Raw genomic sequence first — 8,982 nt, forward strand, 5'->3', positions numbered from 1 at the left:
ATGATACTTTAGCAACCTGAAAAAAAATCAAAATATGCCTTGAAAAAGTACAATAAGTTTTTTTTAATAATAGAGTCAAAAAAATCAATGGAGTGTAGAATGTACTTAAACAACTCAATCATGCTCGCATCGCTCCACCTGTACTTTGCCCTGCACACTTAGGACCACAAGCAACAGCGTCTTTAGGCTAGATACTTGACACCCATCATATAATGGTGTGGATGCTTTCTCTCTCAATGGATTAGATAGGTAAACATCCATGGACATCAATGCATTGATCATTGCCTCCATCTCAGGTTCCAAGATTGGAGGAAGGCCTGAAAGGCCGACTATCTCCTCTGGTATTGAGGGTGTAGATTGAGTCGTGCCCTCCAATCGGTGTATCGGCTCAGACACTCCATCCATCGCACACCCACGAACTCTTCTAACTGGACGGAATAGGTGCATTCCTTGGGATGAGGCATCACCTCCCTATACAAATTTTACGGGTACCTCTAATTTTTTGTATATGGTATTCAATTACTTTGCAAATGTAAAGCATGATGGTGGATAAACACTTTTCTTACCATTCACTCAAATTTTGAGATCTCTTGATCAATGATCTTTGATTGAAACTCATTGAAGTGTCATAAGTGTTCTATCGATAAGTGATACTTTTGTCTGATTGCTAGCTTGCATTGAGTGCAAGGACACAGGACAAGCTGATTAAGATATGCCTTGCGATCTTGGACATCATGACCATCATTATTCTCCATTTGGTCTATGTTACAGAAAAAAAATGGATTTTTGTTCCCCTATGATGATCTTCATTTGTTTTAATCTTTACTCCTCTTTCTCTCCCTTTCCCTTTATTTGTTTGCCTCTCTCCATCTCTCTTTATCCGTTCCTTTTCTCTCCATGTCTCTCTATCTTTATCTATCCCCCTCTTTATTTCTCTCCCCGCCTCTCTTCTCTCTCTCTCTCTCTCTCTCTCTCTCTCTCTCTCTCTCTCTCTCTCTCTCTCTCTCTCTCTCTCTTTTCCCTTTTTTTTATTTGCCTCCGTCCTTCTTTATTTCTCTTCCCACCTTTCAAATTCTCTCTCTTTTTCTCTTTTTTTATTTGCCTCCCTTCATCCTTCTTTATTTCTCTCTCTCTCTCTCTCTCTCTCTCTCTCTCTCTCTCTCTCTCTCTCTCTCTCTCCTCCTCTCTCTCTCTCTCTCTCTCTCTCTCTCTCTCTCTCTCTCTCTCTCTCTCTCTCTCTCAACGTTTCTTTCTCTCCCCCATCTTCCCTCCCCACTCTCATTTCTTCTCTCTTTTCCTTTCCCTCCTTTTCTTTATGTCTTTCTCTATTTTCCTCTTCACTTGCACTTCACGCATCTCGTTACAATCAAAATCAAAGATACAAAATAAAAAACTCATAAAACAAGACATTGAAGACCCTCTCCCCACCCTCTTTGTGTTTCTCTTCTCCCTCTCCCTTTATTTTTCTATCATTTTGTTCTCTCTAATTTTCTCATTGTTTCCTTTTTCTCTCTCCTTCTCTCTTACTCTCTATTTGTTATTCTCTCTATCTCTCCTTTTCTCCCTCTTTCCGTCCCTTTTTCTCCCCCTCTCTTTCTAGCTCTCTATTTTTTTTCACTCTCCTTCCTCTCTTTACCCCACCCTTTTATCCACCTCTTCCTTCACTCTCTGCAGCCCTAAGTGGGTGGTAAATTCCATCCAAGGCTAAATATGGGCAAGAGACCGATAGCGAACAAGTACCGCGAGGGAAAGATGAAAATGACTTTCAAAAGAGAGTTAAAAAGTGCTTGAAATTGTTGGGAGGGAAGCCAATGGAGGCCGCGGGTGTGCCCCGATTGGATGCAGAACGGTGCGAACTGGTTCGCCTCTCGACGCGGGGTGCAAGTCAGCGTGGGCTGGTGCAACAGGACAAGAGCGGGCTTTAGATGGCTCGCCAATGCTATCGCGTCGGCCGAGGAACGAAGCGTATGCCACTTGTGGCGGGCTCTGCACCTGCAAACTCGGGACGCTGGCGCTCTGGGCTTTCCATCCGACCTATCTTGAAACACGGACCAAGGAGTCTAACATGTACGCAAGCCGGTGGGTGGCAAACCCACGGAAGCGCAAGGAACCTGACAGGTGGGATCCCCTTCATGGGGTGCACCATCGACCGACCATGATCTTCTGTGAAAGGTTTGAGTGGGAGCGTACCTGCTGGGACCCGAAAGATGGTGAACAATGCCTGAGCAGGGCGAAGCCAGAAGAAACTCTGGTGGAGGCTCGTAGCGATACTGACATGCAAATCATTCATCAGACTTGGGTAAAGGGGCGAAAGACTAATCGAATCATCTAATAGCTGGTTCCCTCCGAAGTTTCCCTTAGGATAGCTGGAGCTCCTCGCAGTTTTATCAGGTAAAGCGAATGATTAGAGGCATCGGGGGTGAAACACCCTCGACCTATTCTCAAACTTTAAATAGGTAAGCGGCCGAGGTTGCTTTGTTGAGCCCCGGCGCAGAATGCGAGCTCCAAGTGGGCCATTTTTGGTAATCAGAACTGGCGATGCGGGATGAACCGAAAGCCAGGTTACGGTGCCAAACTGCGCACTAACCTAGATCCCACAAAGGGTGTTGATTGATTAAGACAGCATGACGGTGGTCATGGAAGTCAAAATCCGCTAAGGAGTGTGTAACAACTTACCTGTCGAATCAACTAGCCCCGAAAATGGATGGCGCTGAAGCGCGCGACCTATACCCAGTGCAACTTTGATCAGGGGGACCTCGTTCTATTATACTCTATGAAGGGTCACAAACAGAAAATGAAATTTCAAGGACTAGGACCTTTCCGAGTACTTACAATTAGTAGAACAGGCAATGTTGAATTGGAGACGCTCGAAGGTGAAGGAATAGGCTTTTTCAATGCCAGTCGCATGAAAAAGTACTATCCTCCTTCCCATTTGTTGCACGAGCCACCTATGCTTGAAGCCCCTGTCAACGTCTGCGTAGCCACTATTACCGACCTGACAGATCAAGATGAAGAAGAAGTGGCACCTGCCTACCTACGAATCACGGTCACTATAGAATGGACGTATTCTTTTGATGCCTTGATCGATGAAGGTGCCGACTATAATATCTTGACACATGACCATTGGACACACATTGGTCAACCTAAATTACAGCCCACAAATGCTAAACTTGGCCCATTTGGAGGCAACACTTACTCACTCTTAGGGAAATGCAAAGTGGATGTCTCTATCGAGTCTGAAAGTATACCAGTCTTCTTTTATGTGTTGCCAAACACTAAAGGGGCCGGTAATAAATCACTACTAGGTCGCACTTTTGAAAATTAGATGAACTGCAATGTGGACTATAACCTAGATCTCATCCATCTTGCTATAGGCAATGTGTGCATAGTGACTACTTTCAGCAAGGGTTATCTTGATGCTTCTACAATGGTTGTCTGGGTATGCCTATTGGGTTCATCTCTAGCCTAGGTATGGCCTTGCATCATTTGGTGCTAGAAGCGCCAACTGGGCTCCCCTGCCAAAGAGGTTAGGTGGCATGTTGCCTAAGTATGGAGGGTTGTATTGCTGCACATATGGGAATCTCCTTGGTAGTCTGCAATGTAATGTGTCATGACTGAACCTACCGCAGTTCAAGCATAGCCTAGATCTAGGATCTTGGCACTCGGCTGAGAGGTGGTTACCACCATAGTGTATACACTGCACATGCGACCACACATGTTTCCTCATTTGGTCTTGTAATCGTGCAAGCTCCATTCTCACCTTAGCCAGCTCCTGGCCTTGGTCAACACTCTTTCTCTTATCATGTATGCTAGAGTTCTCTCTCTCTCCTGAAACTGTTGACCGCTCTAGAGCTCTCTGACTTGTACTATCCCAATTGGTGTTCCTCATGCTTCGCTCCCTAAGCTGATCGTCCACCCTTATTGCTTCTTCAAAGACTCTAGCTAACACGTTTCGGTGTAGAGTAGAGTTACTAGCCAAAGCCTTGTCGAGCTTCTCGCTTCGAATTCCATTTATAAATATGGTAGACATAGCCTTCTCGTTAGGTCACTCATTTGCAGGGATCCTCTTGAAGAGGCTATGCACATGAGTGACATAGTCCCTTACGTCTTCCTTTTCCCTCTGACTAACATTCATCAACCGGATGATGAGATTGTCAGAGTACCCTGCCTTAGAGAATCTCTTGATAAAGAGGTCCTTAAGATGGGCAAAGTTCGTACACTCAGCTGCATCTAGACTAGTGTACCAAATTCTCCCCTTATCACCTAAGCACAGACCGAAAGCTTGAGAGCATTGTGCAAGGTATGTGAGACCGTTTGCTTCGCAAACTTGTTTAAATTTCTCCAAAAAGCTATATGGGTCATTGTTAGGTTCATACTTGTCTAGTTGGTTTGCTACAATAGAGATTCTAGATTGCCCCTTTGCCCCTTGCGTGACCCCTAATCCCAAGAGTAATGCGATGGCTAAGGCTGTTACGCTCTGCTCAGCGGACATATTGTCCATGAGCCGCTTGGCTATGAGTTCACTCAACGATAAGTCTGCCTCTGCTGCTCGTTCTCTCTCTGCATTTGGCCTTGCTTTGGCTGCACCAGCCAAGGCTAGCACACGTCGGGCCTCGTACATGTCTACATCTTGTTGGAGATTCCTAGCCTTCTACTCGTGGTTATAGGCAATTATACCCTCTAGCGCCTTTCTAATCACCTTTCTTTCCTCTTCTAGGCTTGCTACCACTTCCTCTACTGGTCTGCCCTAAACTACTGTCCTAGTCAACAAGTCATACTCATTGACTAACTCCTGCAGTAAGACTGGGAATTCTCCCAAATCTAGTCGGTCCTCTCCTTGTCCGCTTCGTGATCCTGACATTGCTCCCACTTCCAGCTCCACAAGATCGTCAATCAATTTGAGTAGCTCTGGAGCGTCTGATCCTCTATGTTGTCGCCTTCTGGATCTTCGTGTCCTCTTAAGGTCCTACTGATGGGGCTCTCAAGCATCCAACTATGTTTTGAGATCTTCTCCTAATAGCAAGCTCCTTGATGTTATTATATCTCCTGATGAGTTCCTTGTTATTGAAAGCTGTTGTCAATCTGATTCACAAGTTGTGCTTCGTGCTTTCTAGTGCTCAGTGCGAAAACAAGCTTTTCCTTTTCTTGTAGTGCACCTTTGGTGATAAAATCAAAAGTGAGGTGCGGATGCAGGAAATGCTCAATGCAAACTCCACTCTTCCCCTCACATTCGTAGCCTGATATGGCTCTAAGCGTAGGTTTTGGCTAATCTAAGGTCTTACTGAAAGTCCATGCTGCATTCTCTATTCTGCTTCAGGGTTGGTTGGTTGGTTACCGAAATTCAAGTCAAGTTCTAAATTCGGTCCACTCAGTGTCTAGCTATTTGGGGTGAATCCTTGGTTATCCTATCTGGTCTCTGGCTTCTAAGGGCTAAATTGGGTTTCTAGAGGGGGGTCAAAGATGTGAACAAGGTGGCTAGGATTGTCAAGCAGGTTCAAAAACCCTCTATTTTAAGTTCTGGTGAAGTGGTCTAATTCTCAGAATCGGACAGGGTGGTTCGATTGTGAAAATCGGATAGGGTGGTCTGATTGTGAAAATCGGACAGTCTTGTTTCTACTTTGGTCCGATTTTCCTAGTCAGACAGGGGGGTCCGACTCCTGCGATAGGACGAGTGGTCCGATTGTGGCGCTAGGACCAATGGTCCGATTCTCACACTAGGAAAAGTGGTCCGATCCTTGCAATTGGTCTAAATTTGAGACTAGGACACATGGTCTGATTTTGGCACTGGGTCCGACTGCTGGAATCGAATCAAACGGGGTGGTCCAATTCTAGCAGTCTCACAGTTGGATGGTCTAACTCCAGAAATCGGATGGTCCAATTCTGGGAATCGAACGGGCTGGTCTAACTGTGCAGACAACATCCCGCAGGTTACGCGCGATGACTCAAGCTCAACGCCTACTCCATGGAATCATCTAGTGCCTTCCAGATAGGTACAAAACACTACAAGAAAATGCCAGACATACCCGGAATCACTGTGGTGCTCGAATTGAATGGCACTCCAAGGATCTCCCTGCAGCTCTCTCTCTCTCTCTCTCTCTCTCTCTCTCTCTCTCTCTCTCTCTCTCTCTCTCTCTCTCTCTCTCTCTCTCTCTCTCTCTCTCTCTCTCTCTCTCTCTCTCTCTCTCTCCCCTTGGCTCTCAAGCTCACTCTCTCTCACAAAGCAGAATGTCAAATGTGGTCTTTCTTGTTTCCCTGGGCCTCTTATTGCCCCATCCCAGTCTGCTATAACCTCAGAAGCTAATCCCTCACACTATTCCAACGTGAAATTTGAATTTGTGTCTCTATTTCCCTGTTTCCAGCAGCAGAGCAGGACCTTTTCTGTTTTCCTTCTTTTTCCTATCCTAATCTTAACCTAATGCAGCAAAAATCAAAAACAGAGATGGAGATGGATGGTCCTACTCTAATATTCAACAACAAATCAAAGTACTTACTTGCTCCAAGGATTGAAACCTCCTAAATCTCCTAACTATCTGGAGCACCGGTTCGGGTTGCAAACCCTACTTCTATGCTCGATTCGATGCGCGCGGTACTCGAGGCTCGATTTGTCAGTCCCGACAATGGAACCAAAATGAAGGGGAGCTATAGAACTCTACCCCAAGACCTATGGACCGCTTATTGATCAAGCATTTCAAGCTGAGCGGCCATGGCTACCTCTCACATAGCCGACACGCAATGCCTACCTTACGGGTGTAGTGAGCTTACCTTGATGCTCGATCGAGTTCCCTCCTCTCTCTTGCACTCTGGTAGCTCCACAATCCTTGTGGCAAGCTCAAGCAAGCTCAAGCCCTCTCTGTCAAGCTCCATCCTCCATAGCCGCGCGAGAAAAGAGAAGAGAAGAGAAGAAGAGAAGATGAAGAGACAAGATGGGGAGCTTCTTCTCCACAATCCCTCACTCTCACACACTCACTCCCTCACACTCCCTCAATCCCTCACTCAAGCACAAGCAAGAAGGCAAGAAACAAGAGAAGAAGAAGAAGAAGCTTTGGCCAGCCTTTTGATAACGATTCAAGAATGCCTTAAAGATCCTAGCTTCCAAGACCACATCACGTATGCAAGATAGGCTATTGTTGTGCTAAAAGTTAAAACGAGCCCTAGATTATTTCCTTCTTGGTATGGTATATTATTAGGTTAATATAAATCTAGTGAATTATCAAACTTCTTGGAATGTTATTATGGTTTGAATGTAAGTGTAAGTTTTGTCCAAGTCGCACATATATGTAAGTTTGTGATTATAATTGGTATGTAGGTATTACATGTGTGTAAGTACAATTAGGCATATAGATCCATAATTGGCATGTAGACTTGTTAATATGTAGCCTTATTTCAATGATGGAACACTTTAATAAGAGTATGTAGTTGCTTTAAAGGCACAAAATAAGAGAGACTCATTATTATCAACATCATTTAGAGCTTGCATGCTTTAGAGGAACAAAATATGAGAGATTCAACATTATCAAAATCATTGAGAGCTTACATTTAATACTTTGGAAATTTGTTTCTCTCTCCCCCTCTCTCTTTCGCATTGTTTCTCTCCCTCACCCCCTCTCTCTCTCTTTCTCCCTTCATCCCTCCATTTCTCTCTTCCCCTCCCTCTCTCTCTCTTTCTCTTTCCATCTCTCTATTTTTCATGAAGTCCCCCTCTCTCCCCCTTTTTCTTTATCTCCTTCTTTCTCTCTTCCTCTCCCTCCCTTGTTCTCTCTATTGAAAGGTGAGAAGGATTGAAGCTTGCACTCTAGACCTATGGCAGGAGAGCAAGAGCAAGATAGAGAGAGGCACAAAAAATGGGAACTCCAACAACCACAATGTGTGGCTGGGACTTCCTTTATTCAAACTGTCACTAAAAGAATAAAGAATAAGTGACTATGACGGGCACCCGCCACCTGTAGTGTGCAGTGGCGGGTACTGTCAGTGTAGTAATACACAGATGGCTACGGGGAGGTGCCTTTACCCCCAACAACCTCCCACTTAAAGGTGAATCTGCCCCAATGAGAAAGAAAAAAGAAAAGACATTACAACATGTACACATGTACAATAGGATGAGGAAAAAGACGTCATCTCATCTAATGCCCATCAATCTCCTGAGGAAGGCAAAGCGCTGTAGTGAGGCTTTTCGTGAGCAAGTCTGCGGGATTCTGCTCAGTCGGAATCTTGACAAGGTCAACAAACCTATCCTCAACGACCTCGCAAATGAAGTGATACCTCACCTCAATATGCTTTGTCTTGGCATGGAAGACCGGATTCTTGGCCAACTGAATGGCACTCATAGAATCTGAATGCACTGTAGGCATAGCATCTATCATACCAAGGTCTGCAATCAAACGGCCTAACCAGATAGCCTCCTTGCAAGCCTTTGTGGCTACAATATACTCGGCCTGTGTAGTAGAAAGAGACGTACACTTTTGCACCCTGGACATCCAAGAGATAGCCCCTCCAACATAAGTGAACACATAGCTAGAAATGAACTTCCTACTATCTGCATGTCCTACATAATCAGAGTCAGTGTACCCCACGACTCCTATATCCTTGCTGCCATAACAAAGACACATATCTGTTGTGCCCTTCAAGTACCTCATGATACCCTTCACAGCATCCCAATGTTTCTTGCTAGGTGTAGCCATATAACGTGCCACAACCCTAATTGCAAAAGCAATATTTGGACAGGTGGCTATCATAGCATACATAAGACTGCCCACAGCTGATGCATAGGGAATCATGGCCATTTCGACCCTCTGCTCATCTGTCTGTGAACAATCGGCTTGTGAAACCTTCACATGAGAAGGTAATGGACAGCCAATAGGCTTAACATCCTGCAAGCGGAAGTGCTTGAGGACTTTATGAATGTACTCCCTTTGTGACAGATAGAGTAGTCCCTGAGATCTATCGCACGTAATGCACATACCAAGTATATGAGAGGCATGTCCC

General features: G+C 45.1%; 1 pseudogene; it reads left to right on the forward strand.

Moving 5' to 3' along the window:
• Positions 1–2,053: 2,053 nt before the first annotated feature.
• On the forward strand, positions 2,054–2,819 carry LOC148031116 (25S ribosomal RNA; annotated as a pseudogene; the record flags this gene model as incomplete).
• Positions 2,820–8,982: the final 6,163 nt, after the last annotated feature.

This window comes from Lygodium microphyllum, chromosome 9 (assembly GCF_053477565.2).
Source record: "Lygodium microphyllum isolate KBCC chromosome 9, Lygodium_microphyllum_v1.1.10, whole genome shotgun sequence".
In the NCBI taxonomy this organism is placed as follows: domain Eukaryota; kingdom Viridiplantae; phylum Streptophyta; class Polypodiopsida; order Schizaeales; family Lygodiaceae; genus Lygodium; species Lygodium microphyllum.